The sequence below is a fragment of the Mixophyes fleayi genome, chromosome 4 (genome assembly GCF_038048845.1).
Source record: "Mixophyes fleayi isolate aMixFle1 chromosome 4, aMixFle1.hap1, whole genome shotgun sequence".
NCBI classification, from domain to species: Eukaryota; Metazoa; Chordata; class Amphibia; order Anura; family Limnodynastidae; genus Mixophyes; species Mixophyes fleayi.
The window spans coordinates 114,342,324-114,366,642 of record NC_134405.1 but is presented as its reverse complement, the minus strand read 5'-3'; the positions used below and the strand labels follow the sequence as shown (position 1 = coordinate 114,366,642).

Here is a 24,319-nt window from a genome sequence, read left to right as displayed (position 1 = left end):
GGGTGGGAAAGGAATCTATTTCTTAATAGAAAATCATTAATGTAAAGTAAGTATCACTCAAAGGGTGTCAAACAAATAAGAAATCTTATGTTAATCAAAGATAAGTATTAATAAAATATAATATAGATTTATTTATCTTGCCAGTGAATATAATGCAGAACTGCGAATATAAAACTAATAATGCATAGACACATGTCACGGTGCCCGCCTCCCGGCACCATGAATTCTAGACCATCAGCCAAGTGCAATTTCACGTACCTCATTGAAAATCATATTACACAGCCAGATTGTACATTGCTAGATACATTATACAGAGCCCATTGCACAGATGTCATTTTTTTTTTTACTACAGCGACATGGGTATGTGCACATTTATATTAATGCTATATTTTTTTTTGTTACATTTTTTAAGCAATTTGGAGGCCAGATACCAAACCAAAATAGGAACAAAGAAGCAAAGCAGTATGTTCGAGGGAAGAATTACATGCATACACATATATATGCATATATATATATATATATAGTGTGTGTGTGTGTGTGTGTGTGTGTGTGTGTGTGTGTGTATATGTAATTCTTGGCCACCTAGCTTAGACTAGACATAGTTCTTTTGTCTGGACACTGGCCACTGTCTGGCATCAGTCACCCTGCACAAGTGCACAATACGGGTTTAAATACTTTACAGACCTCCTACCCCCTAGCTTAATTGACAGGTGACACTCCCACCTGGTCCTTAGAGAAGGAGTTCTCTTCAGGTGTTCTGTTTCATCCATCTCGCTGCAGACACACCCAGTCAGCTGTAAAGGAAAAACACATCCAAAGCACCTCCACCATGCAAGTTACATCACACGTTATATTTTAACTTTGCCACACATGCCTTACACCTGTATACCTTTAAATTAGGTGCCCTGCTATACATGTGTGTAACATTGCCTGCAGCCTTCACCTGCAGACTGTCAGTTGAACACCTAACTCCTCTCTTAGAGGCCTGTGGCAAACCACTCCGTGTCACTAAATATATTTATGCATATATTACACTATATATATATATATATATATATATATATATACAAGTTAACCCGTGCATGATACTCATGCATTCTAGTCAAATCAAGCTACTTAAGGTCCTAAAAAGGTTCTTGTCATACATTTGGGCCTAGCCCAGGCCTCCTCAGGGGAAGAGCGTTACTTCCCGACGCAAGCGGCCTTTTTAATGTGTGTTCATGAGGTAAAATTACCTCACGAAAATGAGTTTGACCCCTCAACTCGTAAATTTAGCCTTTACCACCCCTCCCACGGGGGGAAGGGGGGATGATGGAAGTTAAGTGACTTGACTATTCTAATTTTTTTGTCAAATAATGTCAGTATACCAAATTTCAGGTCAATTGGATGAGCCCTTTCTGAGAAAATAGTTTTTTCCACACACACACACACACACACACACACACACACACTAACGCACGCCTCTACACATGTGTGTTCATGAGGTAAAATTACCTCACGAAAATGAGTTTGAGCCCTACCAAATTTCAGCCCTTTCTGAATTTTTTTTCCCACACACACTAAGAATTTAGTAGGTCAGTGTATAACTCCGCCCAGCAGGTGGCGCTGCAACTTGTGTTTTTTTTTCCACACACACACAGACAGACAGACGCCACTAAGCATTTATATATTAGATATATATATATATATATATATATATATATATATATCACACATCCACGAGTCAGAAATGTAAATCGTAACGTTTCCCCTCTCATTCCTACTGTCGTGCAGCAGATGGTAAATGTATACACAATGTATACACAAGATATGTTATAGTACAGCTAAAACCTTTATATATATATATATAATGGAATGAGAAAAAAACTGGTTCACATGTAACTGCGTTAAAAAAGGTGCCATTTATAGTTTGTGCACTTATGCTGAGGTTAATGTCCCTTATGCTGAGGTTAATGTCCCATTATTCAGGTATCATTGTACATCTGGAATACAGTTACTGAATCCCAAATGTTCACAGTTGTTTAAATAGTGTTGTATTGTTGCAGTGTTTTGGTTTTTTTACAAAAACTGGATTGCAAAAAGGTATGATGTAAAATGTAATAGTTGATATGTAGTAGCCTATGCATTTCCAAGTAAACTCCACGCACCAGTGACATACAACTTCAGTATTGCCTACAAACATTAACAAACGTTGACCATCTATTAACCTGCATATATCCAGTTATTGCAAATCTAAAAGTCCCAGCACACTCTGCTAACCAGAAGCACATAAAATAAAGTTCTAACCATCTATTAAAGTAGGCTTAGGCAACCTACAGCTTTTCATTGCTGTAGAACTACAAATCCAGGCTGACCAGACACCTTAGTAAATCGACACAGGTTATATATTAGGTATACTATATTGACACGTGGCATGTGCAAATCTAGTTTGTGTTTCAGTCATTTATGTAGATTGTTTTTACATCCCCGCCCACCTGACAAATATAGCTTAGTTGTGGCCAGGGTTCTACAGGTATAGACTTTAAATATTTCAAGAACTGTAGGCCAGAGCTGTGAAGGAAAATCCTGCATGAAGTAATACAAGGTGTGAATGCCAAATTTAAGGCTAATGGGACTGTTGCCACTCCAGTCAATGGACATTACGGGTAAAATGGCTGAGCTAACACAGAGTAGAGCTTGATGAATTACTATCACAGAAAACCAGTGAGTGTGATAAATCAGCAAGGCTTTCCAGCAGCCGGTTGTGAGTTTCTGAACTTTGTTAAATAGAGATATATGCAGTTAATGTTTCAGCCAGCAGCCACCATCGCTTATTTGCAAAGTGATACATCCTCAACATATTATATTCGCATTTGTCTGTTGTAAAACCATTTCTCTCCACCATGCGTTATGCATACTTATTTTGTATCTTTATTTTCTTATCAAAGTTTATAGTAAAATCCTATTTTCTGTAGTTGCATAGCACACCCTACTGGGACACTATCATGAAGATAAGGGTTTATTTTTGCCTTTTGTCATTTCAAGTATAAGGCAGTATGTTATTATATATGCTATTATGTTGCAGGAATAAAATACCAAGTTAATGTTCTTTCTATTTTATTGATTTGAATTCATTCTATGTGAGGGCGCAAAGTCTCACTTGACTGTATCTATCACGCTCAATAAATTAATATATAGATTCCGTTGTTCAATCTCACAGCTGAAAATAGTCTATGTGTCGAATTGGCAGGATCACACGAGGACCACTTAGTGCAGTCATCCAATGTCTGCGCACACATGCAGATCACAAGCATCATCATCAACAGTAACATTTATTTATATAGCGCCAGCAAATTCCGCAGCACTTTACAATTGGTGACAAACTCAGGAATTAACAATACTGGGTAATACAGACAAAGAGGTAAGAAGGCAGACACAATCACCGTCAGATCAAAATCATCGTTGCTAGTTGGGCCCTCACACAAAGTGATGTCTGGGTAATTTGATCTAAAACCGTCAAATCACATATCAGAGTCACTTTGGGCTGGTCAGCTTTAGCTTGACTTACCCTGCCTCTACTGTTAGCCAATTAGTGATATCTCCTTGCTATTGTTTGGCATACTGTAAGGGGTGTCAAGGTTTGAGGGGGGGGGGGGGCTTGCCTGGTGCTCCTGGCCTTCTGTGTAGTAAGAGGAGCCACCAACCTGCTGTAAGCATGACCTATTTAGCGGCTATGACAATGCTCCAAGAAGTTGCTGTACTGGGGCCCAAAATTCCTCTTGACAGCCCTGATCACTGTGAAAAATGATAAGCCATTGCAATTAATGAAAATCTATGTTGATCAGGGGCAAACGCAGGATTTTTAAGGGGGGGTTTCCAAATGGTTGAATTCGGAACAAAGCAAAATAAAACATAAAAAAATCATTCCTACTACAAACTAAAATACTATACATTAAAACAATCTAAACCCTTCATTAAAATGAGTATTGACACTCCGTATTTAAACTAGCAATGATACCGCACATCAAAATAGCATTTCTAACGCACATTAAAAAAAATGAACAACCACAAAACTAAAGAAAAAACATTGATACCATGATACAAGTTTGGACTATATTACATACATATATGCAAAACATACTAGTAGGTTAATTGGCAGCTAACACATTGACCCTAGTCTGTCTCTCTCTGTTTGTGTGTTGTATGTTAGAGAATTTAGACTGTAAGCTCTAATGGGGCAGGGACTGATGTGAGTTCTCTGTACAGCGCTGCGGAATTGATAATGCTATATAAATAGCTGATGATAACCAATATGTTATAGGATCCACTATTTTAGCCTGCTACGTAAAGCTTGAAAAAAAATATACCTTACAGTCACAGTAAGCCAAGTCAGTCTAGTTACTTGTGATTGGCTGAGATTTTCCAATTCATATCTATGGGCAATGCATATTAATGGGCTTTCTGTGGAAACTGAGATGCACAGTTATTCAAATGAGTGGCAAAAGGGAGATTCTGCTCAGCAAAGTAAAAGCATCTAAAATCTTTGGAATTGATGATTTACCTCATGATGGCAATTTGAGCTGGACAAAATGAAACTTTCACAGATCTCCCCTCTACTCTTGTGAAACTGGGCAAGATTTTACAGTGAGAAAATATGGGAGAAATAGGCAAAGATGACAAAAGTTTTAACATGTGTGTGTTTCTGTGTGTATCTTGTCTGTGTGCCTTATGTGTGTAGTGCTATCTCGTTATTGGTGTGTTTAGAGGGGGTGTTTTTGAGGGTTTGTGTGTGAAATTGTGAGTACTATACAATATTGCTATTTACCGATCTATAGATGTATAAGATGTAAATTTGGCCATAGTGATCTCTCACCTTTCACCAGGCCAGCGCGGTAATCCCTGCAGATATGAGAGGGAGGAGCTGCTGCGGCCGCGCATGCGCAGCAGCTCCATTGGGGATTCTGAACTGTCCAGCACCGAGCGGAGGCTTCTCAAAGAAGCGTCCGCGGCGGTGCTGTCGGGGCATTGTTTAGCATGTTAATACATGCTGTTTTGTGCTTGTTTGTTCACGGAGGGGAGGGGTTTCTGGAGAACCAGAAACCCCCCCTGCGTGCGCCACTGTTGATAACAACTGCAGATTTACAATGTACGGACAGTTGTTCCAGCAACACATTGGTTACAATTTAAATTTTTGTGGAAATATTTATTATAATAAAATATATAACAACCTCTGTGGCTCTCTCTGTGTCAACTATAGACTGAATCATTGATCCCAGAATCATTTCCCTATGTTTTCCTGTTTTTTTAAATAAAGTGAAAAGATATTTGTCCCCTGATGCTGTGATCTTACATTGAATTGTTTAGCATATGTATAAATTATACAAAAAATACAGACATATTTTGTCAGCTCTCCGTAATTACCCTAGTTCAAAGAAGAATACCCATGTTTTATTGACCATATCTGCACATGCAGCTGACATTAACATCAAAAGCATTTCGCCTTTTATGTCTTGCACATATTAATAATGAAATACCTACTTTGCATGCTGGGAGTTTCTGCACACTTTAAGTATGTGGTGCTAGGATATCAGCACATGTTCCTGAACATATATTTAGGGGTGAATAAAAACAGTTGACATCTGGAAAATTTAATTCACAAGTGTGGGGAATCAAAGTCCGTTTCATATCTGTAATATATGCCATGTTGTTCTTGCTATATAGGAGAACATGTCAGTACTATGCGGGGAACAACATATCGATTTTGTATTAAACTATGTTCTTGGAAAACATAACTTCTTTCCTTCTTAGTCAATACCAACAATTTATTTTTCTTGGTATAAATAGAAGAGGATATTAGATATCGGGACATGAGCTTGTGGTAAATAAAAGCATGTTGGCTTAGTGATTAGCACTTCTGCCTCACAGCACTGGGGTCATGAGTTCAATTCCCGAACATGGCTTTATCTGTGTGAAGTTTGTATGTTCTCCCCGTGTTTGCGTGGGTTTCCTCCTACACTCCAAAAACATACTAGTAGGTTAATTGGCTGCTATCAAATTGACCCTAGTCTGTGTGTGTGTGTGTGTGTGTGTGTGTGTATGTTAGGGAATTTAGACTGTAAGCCCCAATGGGGCAGGGACTGATGTGGGTGAGTCCTCTGCACAGAGCTGCAGAATTAGTGGTGCTATATAAATGGATGACGATGATGAAAAACCCCTAATTTAGAGCATTGTTACTACGCTATGACCAATTTAGTGAGGAATGTCTGATGAAAGATTGGAAATGTTTAATTAGAGGGAGTCATCTACCTCTGAAACCGTGCCTGCTTTTTCCATCTGAATGTTGTTGCCTGTGATCCACCCTCACCACCAAGCACTCAATCCTATGTTAGAATTGCCGGTACAGTCTAGATTACAGATCTGTGCAGTGGTAAACAAAACTACTATATCACCTTCCAATCGCAGAAGATGTTATAGCAACTATACGTGTCATAGAGTTTGTCATAACACATGCTGACATTGTCATTCTTATTTTTCCTGGTCTGGTTGACTTGCCCAAACTTCTGCAACCTTTCTATTTAAACAGCCAGCACAGCTTAAATGATTAATTATTAATATCACTAACTTTAGTAATATTATAATATTGGTACTAAAACATTGGAATCTTCATGTTTTCTTTCCCTTAAAGAAACTATAGACGTATTTTGTCCAAATGATTTTATTAGTAAAATATAAATCTAATGGACTATAAGTAACATACAGCTACTTAAGTGGTAGGTCCTGGTGGAAGGTGTGATGTGAAGCATCTACTTGACGTACCAGGAACCATTATTACAGATTCTGGAAGTCGTGTTTTTCATTCCTCCATTTCAATTTGAATGTGTCAGGGTTTTAATGGGTTTCTTTGTGGCAAGCACTTTGAAGATCGAGTTATCCGGATTTCATTAAGTGCTTTAGAGGAAAATGAATTATATGGTCATTTTCATGAGGTTCAAGAAAGCTTTTGGTCTTGGGAAAATTTATGCAAACCTCTCAGTGTCAGGTAGGGTTCTGGACACAGAGGTCATGTGGCACAAGTAGGAGGAGGGAGAGATAAAAAGTTAGGTTGATGAGCAGAGAAAAAGGTCTGCAGTAATAATGAATCATGAGGATTGCCTATTAAAAAAATACATAGCATTTCAAGTGCCAATTTAGTAGGATTAGGAGGAAAAAGGTTTCCTCATTTAGCAATGATTGGCAAGCCTCTTTCTTTCCGGGCTTTTATAAATGTTTAATCTATCCATCTATGACTCTCTCTCTTTTGAAATGTTTTATAACAGCGGTGAAAAGTAGAAATGCTCATACAGCCTCATTACTCTCGGTAGCTGTAATATAAAGTGTAGCCATCACATACACACAGTGGAAGTAGCACCAACATATATGAGAATTCATTCTATCAAATCACTAGCAACTAGTGACATCACTGTATATTGGTTTAGCCCCCCAAAATGTCTGCCTCTATTGTATTTAGGCAATGGTGTGTTCTTTAATATAGATGTATATGTTAGTAAAAGTGCATATATCATCATCATCATCATCATCACCATTTATTTATATAGCACCACTAATTCCGCAGAGCTGTACAGAGAACTCACTCACATCAGTCCCTGCCCCATTGGAGCTTACAGTCTAAATTCCCTAATATAGACACACACTCAGACACAGACACAGACAGCGAGGGAGATACTAGGGTCAATTTTGATAGCAGCCAATTAACCTAACAGTATGTTTTTGGAGTGTGGGAGGAAACTAGAGCACCCAGAAGAAACCCATGCAAACATGGGGAGAACATACAAACTCCACACAGATAAGGCCATGGTTGGGAATCAAACTCATTACCCCAGTGCTGTGAGGCAGAAGTGCTAACCACTAGGCCACTGTGCTGCCCATATATATGAGTTGTAATATGGCAGGTGATTTTTGAGGAACATTGTGATTACCCATAGCCACCAAATTACATGAATACAGGTTAGAGCTGACACTTCAAGCTGTATTAGAAAACATTCACAAAAAAAGGTAGTAGTAGTAGTACCACAAAAAACTAACATATAGGGGAGATTTAATTCAGTGTAAGGTGCCTCTGACCGCAGAGATACCTCACGCCGTAATGGAGAGATGGCCGGAATCTCCGCTTATTTTTCTTAGCACCTCTATGGGCGGAGGTTCCTACTGCAATTGCCGGCAGTGTGCGCAGGGCGATGTCTGCGCACCACATCTCTGTCAATTAAATCTACCCCCATAGAGAAAACAATTGTCAGTGTTAATCGATAAGCTCTCCAAGACAGATGCAAAGAAAAACTTATCTTTTGTATTTGTGGACTGATAAATATTATCCCCCCCCCCCCCCACCCCCCGATTATTGTGATCGGTGCCAACCACTTATCAACACAGGAGGATGCACAGTTATACATTTAGCTTAAGTATAATTATTTTCAGGTTTTGCTTTATTACAGAGGGGTCTAAGAAGTCTCCCTCGCATCCCTTCAGGGCAAGAACGGATATTCAGCACATAGTTTAATGACATTTTTGTTAAGAGAAGGGTAAGATCTCCTGGGATTGTAGAGGCCAGTAGGTGAAAGGTGATGGGGAGGCAGCACAAAAAAAGTGTAGTTTTTCTTCCTGGCTGGAAGCGATTCGGATTAGCTCAACCTTTCTCATGTTGCAGAAAATAATCTTGAGCAACAACACATAGAGAACTCATATGTTTTCCAAACCTAGTTTACCTCATAAACACACAGTGCTAATTTCTCTTCCACAGACATTATAATCACATAGTATTAATTCTTTGTTCACAAAAAATGAAATGTCCTCAAACCTGGCCAATACTGTATTAATACTACCTTAACAGAGTAAACTGAAATCACAGCTGGATTATTTATCTCTTTAAAAACACAGTATAAATACAATGTTTTTGTAGTAAAACCAGCTATATTTTTTCTACTCATGTCCACCTAGGGCCTGATTCATTAAGGATCTTAACTTGAGAAACTTCTTATTTCAGTCTCCTGGACAAAACCATGTTACAATGCAAGGGGTGCAAATTAGCATTCTGTTTTGCACATAAGTTAAATACTGACTGTTTTTTCATGTAGCACACAAATACATGATAGCTTATTTGTACACTGAAATTTAAAGTTGATATTTGTGTGCTACATGAAAAAACAGTCAGTATTTAACTTATGTGCAAAACCCAATACTAATTTGCACCCCTTGCATTGTAACATGGTTTTGTCTAGGAGACTGAAATAAGACGTTTCTCAAGTTAAGATCCTTAATGAATCAAGCCCCTAGTGTCTACTCATTTTCCTTTCAGTACCTTATTGGATTGACTTCTGGCGAGTGTTCTAGTGTTCTCTCTGTGTACCTCTATGTCTGTGTCTCACTTACTGGCTGTCTGTCTGTCTGTCTCTCTCTCTGTACATAGGTGCATGCGTAACTGAAGTGAGGGGCAAGTTTAATTGGGTGAGAAGATGAATAAAAGCAAGTGAACAGAGTATCTCAGGTTGGAAAACACCTCTGAATAAACAGATAGGGTGGTGGACCATAGTCAAGGCAGTCACAGCCCTTCAACATAAAAAAAATAAAAGGGGATTTACACCCACATTTGCCATAAGCATGTGCGGACTATGGGAACATTCATTAAATACATATTATATTATGCTGAAGGGATGCTTTGAGAACACGTTTCTAATGCTCTGCTAAAATTAAGGCTAAAGTTCAAGGTTGTGTTTATGCTTTTAACTAGTTTTATTTTTATAACACCAGTATGTACGAGAGCTTACACTTTTAACACTGATATTTCTGCTTGTAATATTGGCAGGGTTAAATGTGTATATTATGAAATCAATAACCATTGACATTTATTAATAAGGTTTACTGTCAGTTAGCCAATATTGGATATTTGTGTTGAAGTTTAATTTGTTCCACACAGAATGTGGTAATCCAATAGGCTCTGAAACTATCATTAACTTAACTGGGAGTTTTGGCCTGTGGCACTTCATTCTGGGGGACATGGAATTACTCTCAAGTAGAGATATTATTGAAGGCATTTTATTTTCAGGAACAGATTGCACTATTTAAAAAAATGAATAATTCATTGAGGTTAACGAACGCTTAAATCGGCTATTTTGTCAAAATGAAAATAAAGCTTTCTTGAGAATTCAGTGTCAGGCATATAGGGCCTGATTCATCAAGGAAAGCATTCTGAGCGCAATGTGCATTTGTTCAAAAACGTACGTAAAACGGCTCTGCGTAGTCCTGAATTCAGCAAGGAATGGATTCATGCACTGATGAATGTGGGTATAGGTCTGCTGTGCTCTACTACACAAGATGATACTGCAGGATACATCCAATACATGTGTGGATTATAAATTCGCCAGAGAACGCACAGAAAAAATATATATAATTAAATGTCTGTTATCTGTTAATAATATAAGTATTAGTGATAAAAAAAAAAGTGTTTTTTCATCTCGTTAAAAACCTTTTGATGGCCTGAATGTTATATTGTAACTGTACGCTCAAAATCGGCAGATCTGTGACTTGATAATTCAGGTCCATAATCTTAAAAAGGATATTAATGTGTTGACCTGTAATATGTTGGTGCTTTATAACTAATTGATAATAATAATAGTAATAATAATAAAAATAATAGTAATAATAACATGATAAAATAAAATATATGTGTGCTAAAATTAGACCATAAGTTAACTCTATAACTTGTGTATCATTTTTAAAAGCACATCATTTTTTTAAGTAAATTGTAAGTGGGAGAAAATGAAATTCCTGTGCACAAAAGTGTTTTGTGTCCATGTATTCATGTACAATATAGGAGACTATAGGAATTTCATATTGAGTGAACCAGAACCCAGTAAGATAAAAGCAGATTCTATCCCTTCAGAGAAAGGGAAAGGCCCAAAAGACAGAACACATCCCAAGAGCATGATTTATAGGTAGGCAGCTGGAATTCAAAAGCTAAAACTCATTGACCCTTAGCTAATGGCAGCAGATCTTTACTTTAGAAAACTTGAAGCCTCAAGGCCTTTCTCTTTCTGAGATGACCCTTACTTGGGTGTTGTGAAAAAGGTTCTCTGTGTATTTGCCAAATCTAAATGTATTTGTTAATAACAGATAGGTCAGTGTGATTGTGGCTGGAAACAATGTGATAACACAATAGTTACAATACAGTCTTCTAGTATGTATAGCAATTATTTAAACAATTGTAATTTCTTTTAAATGATTGCCAGTATGTAAATGTATTCCAGACTCCCTTGTGCACTATGGGGTTTACATATTAACCTCCTAGTTACCTGTTAACTATATAGCATTGTCCTGCCTGCCTTGCAGCCCCCATTTATATTTTGAAAAACAATTTTTCCCACACAACAGAAGGGAGTCTCAGTGGCGCACGCAGAGGGGGTTTCTGGTTCTCCAGAAACCCCTCCCCTCCGTGAACCAACGTACTGTACAGCAGCCGCGGCGCTGTCAAAGAAGCGTCCGCGGCAGTGCTGTATTGTAGTATAATACAGCACTGCCGCAGATGCTGCTTGACAGCGCCGCGGCTGCTGTAGAATTCAGACTCGCCGAAATGGAGCTGCTGCGCATGCGCATGCTCCCTCTCGCAATATTATTCTTTTTTCTGGTGGGGTGGAAACCCCCCTTCTAAATCCTGCGTTCGCCCCTGAGTCTAGAGGAAGAGAGAGAACATCTGAGCATCCATTGCTCAGCTGTGGTTTTGTCAAATAAACCAATATATGCCACATGTGTAAATAAATAATAATATGACACATAATTATAAAACAAGTGCATTTTTGCTTTTCTGACAGGAAACTAGCTAGATTTGGTCAAACCACATTTGAAGAAAAGATAACGTTGAAGTGCACCTGCCCCCTACACATGGTGAGGGCAGCCATTTTGTGCGGTGAAGTAATTTTTATGAGCATATAGCCTATCAAGTTACTAGAAAGCAGTACCACATAAATATCAGTCAGGGAGTTTCCCAGTGTTGTCCCTAAGTTCCTAGAAATTGATAAGCTGCATATGGGTTTGTCCCACAAAATAGATAACTCTGTGTGGAGGTGAAATGTTCCTTTAAGTTATAAGGAAAAAGAAGAATGTGAAACTATCTACTTAATTTGGAGTTATATTTACTTATTTTTTTTTACTAACATCTGATTTAAAAACAAACAAACATGTTTTTCATCAAACCCTTTATATTATCTAGGCAGAGTTGTTGCAATAAAAATAACAAGGCTTTCTAGATTATGAAAACCCTTTGGTGAAAAACACAGATGGAAGGAAGAAATATAAGGTAATATATTTAGTAAAGGCTGCAGGAAGGCATGTACAAACCAATAACTTTCTAGAGGTGGCACATTAATTCTAAATGTAGGATAATGCTTCCACATTAGAGGGAATTATCATCCCGATGTTAGGAGATGTGTTGTACAATCCTTAGTGCTCATTGTACCTATATGTGATATAACTGGGAATATAATTGTAACAGGAGATTTAAGAGATGCGTTTGTATTTTTGGTTTGCTTGGTGTATATATATATATACCCACAAGACCTGGATGTACATTGACATATTTAGAAAGTGTGCTTTATATCAGCTCTTTGTGACCTCCTGATCTTTCAGGAAGGAGATAAATTCTGTGTTGCTGAGAAAACCACACTCTAAGAAAGTAGATCCTGTGGGGAGATAGCACTGTGCAGACGTGTCTTGACATTAAGATCCCCCAAGAGGTTATTTATTATAAAGTCTTATCACAAAGCTATATATTCTGATATATTCAGTTTCGCCTCTTAGCGTGAGGGGTATAACAATGCTAGGTGAGAGAAAACACATAAATTAAAAAAAAATCATTCAGTTTTCCCACGATACTGAATGTGTTTTCGCAGTAAACGCATACCATTAAGTTGTATATTTTTTTATACGTGATATAAGTGATGTGTGTCTGTTTGACATTTAGGACATTTAAAAGAGACACATAATTGAATTAGCCTGTTAGGTCTAATATCGCATGATTTGTATGTTCCTACTATGTATGTTGTTGTACATTATTAAATGTACAAAATTCTACATGCCCTGGTTTCCCATCTATGTCACCTATTCTACAGACTAATAAGTAGTCTGAACCTTACATCTGTAAACAAAGCTCGGTTTGCTGTTCACTCAACCTCAGTGAGTCACAAAACATCTCAATAATCTTCATATCTTCATATTCATTATACAAAGGAGACACTGAGCCCCTTTTAATTTTTCTTTAATGTAAAAATAATGTTTTCATAAAGGAGTTATATTGGGGGAAAAAAGTGTGAATATATATATATTGTTTTTAATATAACAATAGTTGATAATAGTTTAGCTTCAAAGTTTGCGTTTTATCTAATACTTATATAATGGATAGTATTAATTAAGGTTTAACGGCTAGGTCAATTTTTAAATTAAAGCATGTTGGCTTTTCAATAATTTACTGTCTTAGATAGTAATCAGGTTTAGTGGGCACCAGCATCTCCACAGGCCACATATCCATGTTTGTATTGATCAGCAGGTTACACGTGACAAAACATGACAAACACTCTTAATAAAAACAATTGAGTAAAGCTTTAGGCTGACTTGAATTAAATGCAAGGAAGCAGATTATGGTCCATCTCGCCTGGCAGAGGCTTGAATATTTAACTGCTATTATTCCCCAACATCCATTTTCTTCACCCAAGCATCATCCCTCAAACAAATTGAATTAATAAAGTTCTGTTGCACATATTTAGCGTATTAATTAATCTTATTTATTTTCTTCACACAAATACCTTTGTGACTCCAGTTTGCTATAAAATTTTACTTTTTGTTGACTATTTAATTGCTACAATATTTGATGAGTGTTTCGCTATATTGATGGACATACTGTTTTTCATGTCATTAGGTACAGTTAAGTCTAATGATATGAAATTTTAGTATCATCATCATTTATTTATATAGCGCCACTGATTCCGCAGCGCTGTACAGAGAACTCACATCAGTCCCTGCCCCATTGGAGCTCACAGTCTAAATTCCCTAACATACACACAGACTAGGGTCAATTTGATAGCAGCCAATTAACCAACCAGTATGTTTTTGGAGTGTGGGAGGAAACCGGAGCACCCGGAGGAAACCCACGCACACATGGGGAGAACATACAAACTCCTCACAGATAAGGCCATGGTCAGGAATTGAACTCATGACCCCAGCGCTGTGAGGCAGAAGTACTAACCACTTAGCCACCATGCTACCGCCTAGTTTTAGGTTTTACACAATCATAATTAATTTATTTCCTGCAATGTATCTTAAATATGTGGAAGTGTCTTAAAGTGTACCTGTTGTTTACCTGCAACAGAGGCAACCATTTTGTGTACTGAACCTATATTCAGGAGCAAGCATCCAGTTCACGAAGATCAATCAATTAGGCTGAATGTTGGTTCATTCCACAAAATGGCTACCTCTACTTTGGGCAAGTGCCAGGTACAAAATTGAAAGCATTTTTTTGTACAAATTCATTTCACATAAACTGAAAATGAATAATAGAAGAACTAGGAAAAATAATGAATAGCAACTTGAAACATCTAAGCAAATGTCTTTAAACAAAACTCCCCTCCAGAAAATAAAATTAGTATTGTCCATTAATCATACTGCATGCCAGACCTTAGGCCTTTATCAATTGTTCCCTGTGAATGGAAGTCGCCATTTAGATGTGTGGGACCCTTCTAAGGTCTTGAAATGTCAAAGGGGAAACTTGAAAAAACATTAGTATTACCACATGAAAGAAGGGAGAGTGGAAGCAGAAATGACATACTACATTCTTGTTGCTGATCCCAGCTATGACGGCAACAGTGAGCTCCATTGAGCACTGACGTCACAGAATATGTGTGACTATAATGTTAATATCACATGGTATATTATTAGGCTAAATAAATTTAACACCTGTTGTTAAATGTATTTCTGGGTTGTGTATGCTCTGGAAAATGTGCATAGTGGATACAGAGCTCATAGTATATATTGAATGTTGCCAGTATCTCTTTTATCTGATGAATAAAGCTGGTGTAGTAATTTTTCAGTGCTAAAACTGAACTTATTAAGGACAGTTACTGCTTTTACTGTATAATGAATGTAGGTATGCTTCAAATAATGACTTACAGAAATTGCCATAAATCGTGTACATAATAACAGCTAAATGTTACCTTCAACATTATCAGGCAATTTGCAGGTTATTACATTTACAATTACAGCACTCATTCATTAGCAACAAGAATCCAAAATCTCAAAACAAAAGCACAAGTTGACGCAGAGAGTTGGCTGTGTTTAAGTCTTTATGTCAGCACAAAGATTATTGGCATAGTTAAAAGTGATGTAGAACATTTATAAAAAGTAAAATAAAATTACTCATACTTGCCAACATTGGCAAGGACTCCTCCGGGAGATCAGGGGGAGCTGGGCCTGTTGGGGCGGGGCCAGATGGGGCATGTCATTTGGCCTCGCCCCTGAGACATCAATCACAGTTTCCGGCCAATTACAGCAGGGGGCGGGGCAACGATGAAGCATAATTCACGTCCTAAGCCCCACGCGCCACTTTACTATTGTGGTAATTAGGAACCGGGAGGTTGCCTCACTCTCCCGGAAGTCTGGGATGACTCCCAGAAATTCGGGAGTATCCCGGACATTTCGGGAGAGTAGGCAACTATGAAATTACTTACTCAGTACAGAATGAATAAGATATTGATTGCAGCAGACCATCTGTGTGACCTCACACTGACAAGGAGAGGGGGCATGTCCTCCCCCACGTCCCTGTTGCTGCTGTGAGCCTTGCAGTGACAGGAAGCTGTCAAACGCCGATCGGAGATGAACGATCGCGTTTGACAGCTGCCTGTCACTGCCAGGCTCACAGCACCAGCAGGGATGCTGGGGTGGAAAGCACATTGGTGGCAGGGGCGGATCTAGAAAATGGTTGTACCCCGGGCGATTTAGGGGGGGTGGGGGGGGGGGGCGATTTAGGCCCTGCCCCCTTTCTGACTTCTGAGGCTGCCGGCAGCTGCACACTATGTGCAGGTCCGCACGGCAGTGAGAGGCAGGGACAATGTGCTGCCTGGCTGCTCTGATTGTGTTTTAAACACAATCAGAGCAGACGGGCAGCACACTGTCTCTGCCTGTCACTGCCGAGCGGACCTGCACATAGTGTGCAGCTGTCGGCAGCAAGCCCCCGCTAGGATGGGGGGGGGGATTGCCCCTTTCGCCCCCCCCCCTTGGATCCGCTACTGATTGGTGGTCAGCGGGCCCCCTAGACAGCCCGGGCCCCATACACCAGTACCCCCCATACACCCCAGAGTACCCCCCCATAGCCCCCTGATGGTGGTCTGAGTCAGCTGGTCAAAGTGGCTCTTCATCAAAGTACACCTACCTCTACATCACGCCCATATATTGCATATTGGTGGGTGGGGAAAGCTGATGGAAATCCTGTAAATGCACCTTCTCAACCTCTTTATCTCATTTAAATGATCACATTCACCAAAATGAAATCTTGTTTTTGCACACAAGTGCAAAAGTAGACACTTGGGCATAGGAACCTCCTGTCACCAAAGACCATTTGTGTTGTGTTTTCCCACTTACGCAGTTTGTAACTGACCTTTAATGATTGAATCTGAAGCTGCACTTTTGCTTGCTAATCTCTGCTCAGTCTCCCATGTTCCCACATCTCTTTTAAGGGATTTTAGGATTTACTGTGAAAGTGGAACTGTTGTCACACAGGTGCACTGTACCCATGTGAACAAGTCTAAAACTGCCTGCAGGATAGGAAATTTGAGTAAAGAGGATTTGTGTTAATTAACATATAATTTGCATATAAATCTTCCATTTTGGTCAAAAATCCACAGCAAAAGATACAGTATAGAACACAGCTTTAATGTAGCTCATTAACATTGTGAAATGTTTACAACTGTTGTGAAAAGCAATCTCAATTCTTAGTTTTATACATTAGATTTATTGTAGGTTAGAGGGACGCTTTCCTATTTGAGTATAATTTATTTAAATAAAGAGTTTTTAGTTATTTGATATAATTGCTTGCATATATGGTTTCTTTATTATATGGATAATTAACGATCCCTTTAGAAAGTTGTTATAATATTATAATTGTCATGATCAGTATGCAAGTATGACAGCAGTTTTTAGCAATAGCTCGCAACATGTACATTATGAAGTCATAGGATGCAAGTCACATGAAAGAGTGCACAGAAAATATTTAATTGGGAAATTGACCTATGTAAATTCCAGCATCTGGGCCATCACAGCCTCTTAGGTTTTCTATGTAGCTACAAAACAGTGCTTGATACATATTAGGAGGTACACAAAAGTGTACAACATTGAGTGTTACCTAGGAATAATAGAATTTAATGTCCAAATGCACAATTTTAGCTGCATAGAATCCTAACCATTACCCGTTTGTCTACATAGGCAACTTTATATTAGCAAAAATATATTTATCTATTTGAAATACTAAAAAAACTGATTGATTCACACAGTTCAACTTAGGAATAAGAGATTAATTACTCTCCCACATACTCAGAGGAAGGTCAGTTCATTAAAAATGCAGTGGCAGCTGCTGATTGTACCTGTGTAAGCTGCTGTAATGGCAGCATCTGCCTGTCCATTGAGATCCTGGAAAGAAAAACATATTCTGATAAAGAGTCTTAGAAGACCCGGTTCTTTGAGTTACATGGGAACCATACAGAACAAACTGGAGATTAGCATAATGATGATGAGAATTTACTTTGGCTGTTGTAGAATTATAATATTAACTAATTGCTGTGGCATTTGTCTTCCTGGTGTCATGCCCCTCAAGAAAAAGGCTCTTGTTTTACGAAACCACAGGAAATCAGAGAATTGTCATAAATATTCACCAGCTTGTTGGCAGTCCAGCACCTAGTCCTGTGAGACCTAACTGACAGTCATTTATATGCATTCTTGAAAATATAGTTTTTCTCTGAAATTATGTTACATAGAATGAATTTGATGGGAAATGGCAATCTTGTTAACCCTTTTAATGCCAGCAGGGTGTTTTTTAACTGGATAAATCAAAAGGAAATAAAATAATATTGTCTGTTTTCTACACTAAATTATTCTGCATTAGTTAATCTCTGACACTGCAGAGACCTCCAGAAAAGGGATTACGCCATAAAGTAGACTAAATAATGATACAGTATGTGGAACCCTGATAACAGTTGCCTGAGTCACTTCCATGTTTATGAAAAATAATGAACTCACAGGTTCCCGTGTGAATTCTGTTTTAAGTAAATACTGCATTAAAGAGAATGCCTGCTTATCTTGCCTTCAGCACGTTATGTCTGACTTGACAAAATTATTTTATCTTAAGTTTTGTAATATGTCATAGGTGATCTCAGTTTTGTCCTTCTGGTAGATGTTGCTGAGTATTCATTTTAAAGCCTGGAGTGGTCACATGGGTATCACTGCAAGGTTACTACGGAATCTCGTGGCTAATTGAATCGGCCTGTTAAAGTGGCCTGATGACTACTACTGTAGGAAGCCATTTTGCAGGCAGCAAACCCATTGTTTAACTTATGACATAACTGAGTAAATTGCCTGAATTTTCAAGAATGAAAATAGTTCCTAGTAAAACGCATTCTCATGAATATTGATTCAGTCCACAAAGTCATTAACGCACGCATCCTGAGTGCATTGTGCGTTTGTTATAAACTGCACGTAAATTGGCTCTGCTTACTTCCGTACACAACAAGGAACATATGTAACAAGTCAACAATGCATGGATATAAAGATACGTGTGGTGTTGACTTCGGGTGTAGTCTTACTCTGCTCCACTAGACCAGACACTGCAGGATACGTACAAAACCTATGTGAAATATAAAATATCAAAAGAACACACTGAAAAAACAATGTTCAGCAATTAATGTTACCTGTAAATAATAATAGTCATTTATGATTATAAATTGTAATTTTTAACACAATTGTTATTTTTGTATATATTTTTTCCCTTGGAAAAAGATATATTAGGCAGTCCTTAATGTCTACTGTGGCACATAGTCCTTAATTCTATCATCACATTTATTTTCTACTAATTTAAAAAAGTATGTCAGTTTTCGTATTCAGACAGACCATATTAGGTTTTCTTATAAAGTTGAGTGCACATCCCCTGTTAAACATGTTATATTGTAACTCATCCAGGTGTATTTTCCATAAGCAACATTAGTGAGGCTGAAACTAAGTACTTTTATGTCACAAATGTTTTAGGAATACAATCTACATAACCCAGTGAGCAGCACCAGTGCTGGACTTATGTTGCTGACATTGAAAGTAAAATCTTTACTGCTTCTACGCAACATTATATCCAGAATGATGTGATTATAGTATAGTAAAAGTGTATAAATAGTCAGTTTGACAAAATTCAATATAGGGAGTCAATGTTTTCTTTGGTTCACCCATAAATGATAGCTGCAGTATGTGCCGCAGGCCATATACTGGCTGCACATGCAAAGCTTGTTGTTAAGAACCTGGCAATTTCAAAATTACAGCTCAGCAGCGAAATCTGCCCATCTCATGTGCTGTTCTGTGAAGTCTGCTTTCTGAGAGCATAATTACACACTTTAGTACAGTGTCACTACAGAGTAACATAGAGACTGGAGATGATAAGTGAAGCACTCCCTAGAAAGCTGGTCGCTGACAGTTCTGCAAATTGCTTTAGCTAGCTTTGAAAGTATCACGTTCATATCAATCTGTTTGTGGTATTATTTGTTTATCAATCAGAAAACATCTTTAATTCTACTACAAACATAAACTTGTAGAGTTGCCTGTTTTTTGCATTTGACCACAAAGGCTGTAGGGTTGGAGGTTCCACATTGATGAAACAATGATCTATCTACTAATTGCATTGTATTTTTGTAGACAGTTTTATTGGTGTCCTGCAAGGAGAAGATTGGTAGTCTAGGTCTGTATTACAGATCTAGACTTCAAAGGCTGCCCACAGGCCTGGTACTCAGGACAATACACATCAGCTAACATTTGTTAGTAATATATAATGAAAAGATAAGGAGTTAGTTACACTATTCACAACTCTAGTAAGTCACTGGGTATGGATGATTAAGTTGGAGTTACTGACTATCCACCCCTCACTGGTTTACAGTTTTAGGATCACTTTAATTATAGTGTTATAAATATATGCGAAAGTCGCATGTTCTATATAAAATGTGATTAAATACAAACACAAATAAAAAATACAAATTAAATTATGTAATTGAAATACGATAATCTGTCATTTTCACCTTTAAAAGTTCAATGGGAATCTACTTTCCTACAGTAGTCCAAATGGAAACGTCAATTAAGTATTGGGAATAGTGTTATATAATATAGCTACAATTCAAATGATTTATTTACTGTCAGCTGGAGGGGTCAATACGCAATCAGACAATCAGAAGCGATCAGATAGCGTTACTGATAGTTATCATCATCGTTGCACCAGCTCTCCGGCACTCGCAAGACATACGCTTCTTAAAAGGCATCTCTGCTGATGCTTCCATGTCTAATTGTGTCAGGACAGATCTGTACACCACCTTGGAGTTGATGGTAATTAATTCTCGGACATTGTTTTCAGTGGCACCGTTTTTGAAAGATCCCACAGAAAAAGTGTAAGTATGCAAACATAAATTACATAATAAACAAATAAAAATGTAAAATTGTGACACTTAAAGTAAAACCAGCTGTGATGTCTCACCTTACAACATTTGATGTAAGGTCCTGAAACATTCTGCTGTTGGTAAGCAAGGAATCCCTCTTTAAAAGATGCATACTTGTCTTACAACTTGTTTTTACCAAATTATCTTTTTTGGGGGGTGGGGTGTAAAGTTAAACAAAACATAGCGGGCCTCATGTAGAGTTGGATGCAAGATTCATCTAATACACAGACGGAAATTGCATCCCAAAAAATCCAGATATGCTCTGCCAGAAACATCTAACTTGACGTCATCACTATCAGCTGGTAATTACACTAGTGATCGAGTCTCAGTCCACATAAGTCACATGTGCTCATCACACCCTTACACGTGCCCTCTGTCTATTATTCCACCTCTTTAATTATAAAGGGGCCTAAAGCAGCTATAAGCGCAATATGCAACAGTTTACATATGGCTGCAACCGTAACTACTGCATTGTGGGCATGCATAGAAGTAGAAAAGAATATTATATGCTGAAAACTCTATTTGCATCTAACTCCACATGAGCCCCAGGATGTCCAGGACAGATTATGTGGAGAGTGGGCTACAGAGCTGTGTAACAGTCCAGTTTTAGTGACCAGAGACTCCTGTGACATGGAAGAGGTTAACTAGAGATGTTCACAAAAGCACAGATTTTTTCCCCTCCTCCCTTGTATGACCATGTAGTGTCTCTGTGAAGGCTCAGACCTTATGAGGCAAGTGATAAATGGTGCTTTTATTTTCTTACACAAAGGGGTCACGGTAGTATGCGTAGCCACTGACATCTTAACAGAAAAATGTTTTTGTCAAGGATAAATAATATTTTGTAGCTTGAGTCTGATAAACGCATGTATCTTAAGAGCTGAGGGGTAAAATGTAAAACAATGAATGCATAGAATTACTTTATCCAGGTGTCACATGGTTAACAAAACTATAAACAACTGTTCCCAACAAATAATAAAGATCTTTATCCTGTATTTGACCCCTCAGATAATAATTGTGTTGAATTGATTGTGCTTTGGGAGTTGGATTATGTCACTAAATCAGAGAAATAACACATTGAGTTTCTTTGTATTTGTCTTTTATATAGCTCCAGGCATCTACAATATATTAGATCAACCTCTGTAGACACAACACTTATCTTATTGCAAGAGTGAACCCAGGAATGCATTGATCTGTCATGTGTGGCTTTTCCCTCTGGCCCAGGAGAGGTTAAATAAAGAGGTGTGATAATGATAATTGACCATTGCCAAAAAAACGATCATCTAAATACATAAATACTGCACATTTTCTCATCCTCTCTGTAAGCAGATAACAGTCGTGAACTTATCAGGTGGAGTAAAATGTGTTGAATAGAACCCTTAGGGGCCAGCCAGGTATATTTTGGGCACATAAAGCATGGTTACCAGAAATGCATTGCTCAGTGATTTGCTATACAGTAAACTAGCATACATTTGAATATTCAATCAAATCACTGCTGCATCTCTAAATGTCCCTAAATCATTCTGTATACAAAAGAAAATATCAAAACAATATGAAACACAAATGACAAATGTACAACCAGCAGGCAGATCCGTGTAGAACAGGAAGATAAAAATGTGTTCTTTTTGTCTCTTGCTCTGGACTGCTGAGTAATCTAATTTCCCAGATTCAACCCTCTTACAGCTGTTTTGCTATCATTTATATTTTGGGGCCAGCACTTCTCTGCTATGTTTTAGTTTTCCCACCCTTCCCCCTATATCAATTCCTTTGCACATCAATTGTTCCAAGCACAATTTGGTCAGCCCCAGATTTCATGGCAAAGGTCTTGACCCAGATGTCACACTGGTCCATACCACTGCCCCTTTGGCTGAATGATGATGTAGACTTTATTGTGTTGAGAGGTTGGTCTTGAGGGCAGTGCACTCACCCTAGAAATCAGGACCAATGAGCTTTCCAGTCAGACTCCTGGGGAACAATAGGTCAGTTGGATATACAAAACCTCACAATACAAAGGAGCTTGTAAAAAATGTACATTTGGCCACACCATACGTTGAACCTTCAAACCTCAGTTCAACTCAATTTCTCTTTCAGTCGAACAATTACATAGAATTTGTATCACTTTCCTTTTAAGTTCTCAATGCAATTATGTTTTATTTTAAAACTAGTTACGTACTGTTGTGTGTTCAGATACTCTATTTTTAAAAGGAATGCTGGTGATATATGTTTGTAGAAAAACTGTTTTGGTAAAATCTTAAACCAATGAACATTTCACAGTATAACTGGCCAGGAAGTTGTAGGAATTTTCTGTAGGTGCATTTTATGCCTGTCAATATTTTGTTCCAAATGACATGGTAATTCTGCAAAGGAACACAAGCAGGTATAGCATTATAATGTGCAGTTTATCTGAACACTCACAGTATATTGTAAGTGAGAACAGTGACCCTGTTTCCTTTTGGGTTAACAGCTGTAAGCTACATGCTATATAATGCCTAGTGTCTTAAAAGCTCCAGGCAAAATAATAGCTTTAGCAGAGATGTGGGTAGTGCCTATCAATGCTTGTTCCTAGCTTGGTTTACATTACAAGGTGAAGAAGTGCATTTAAAGGATGATACATTAATATTCCATTTCATAGCAGGTTTTATTGTATGTTCTTTATATAACGTTCTAGCAAATAAAAGTGTTTAGAAAAGAATCTTTCTGCAGTGCCTGCAGTAAGATTAGACTGCATGGAAATGTAGTCAGTTTTAGATTGTTCTGTAAGAAAAAACCTTCTACTTTCTTCCCCAGAACCAAGGAGAGATGTAAAGAAAAAAACTATGAATTATGGATTAGGTATATAATTATTTATGAATCTGCACTAATTTATCCCAAGGCAATGTAGGTTTTTATAGTGCTGAAGCAACGTGAAATGTTTACATTCCATCCTACTTCATAAATGGAGAATTATTTTCAGTGACCAATCAAAGCATCCACATATAGATAGAATGTCCTTGATATTCTCCAGCTATAGAACCAACAGTGATCAATAGAACAATATGTTGCTGTTTTTGTGGTGTCTAAATTGAAAGGTTCTGGCAGCAGAGCTTACACTCACTCCAGTGTATATTGCTTGCATAAGATGGGTTAACTTTACATTACAGTTCACTTAAGCAACATTATATGAACTTATTATATATTCATTGACACACAGAGGTAAGATTAAATGCCTATTTCAGAAAGTTTAAGTGCCTTTATAGTGTTATTAATAACTATTGACACTACACTCCATTTGTTATCATAAACCTCTTATCATTAGTGAGTGTTTAAGATTCTGTCTTTAGATGCTGAGAGTCTTTTGAAGTGTGGGTATGCAGTGACATCTGGTGGTAGGACATTGCCTGAGGGTGTTCTGCAGAGTGAGGATACTTATTCTTGTCCCTTGCTAGAAATAACATTTGATAACCAATGGATGCATCAGTGTTCTACAGATGAGAAGCTTAGGTTTCAGCTCACATCTATTATCACCATGGGGGAGATGTAGCAGATAACAAAGAATCCTTACTGTGAGGAAAAAGCAGGATATCTCTGTAATAATCTTTCTG

At 37.9% G+C, this 24,319-nt stretch overlaps 1 protein-coding gene across 1 annotated transcript in view; it reads left to right on the top strand.

Annotated features, from left to right (window-relative positions):
• Positions 1 to 24,319, top strand: part of PRTG (protogenin) — a 131,658-nt gene that overhangs the window by 90,446 nt on the left and 16,893 nt on the right. The window lies entirely within an intron of this gene.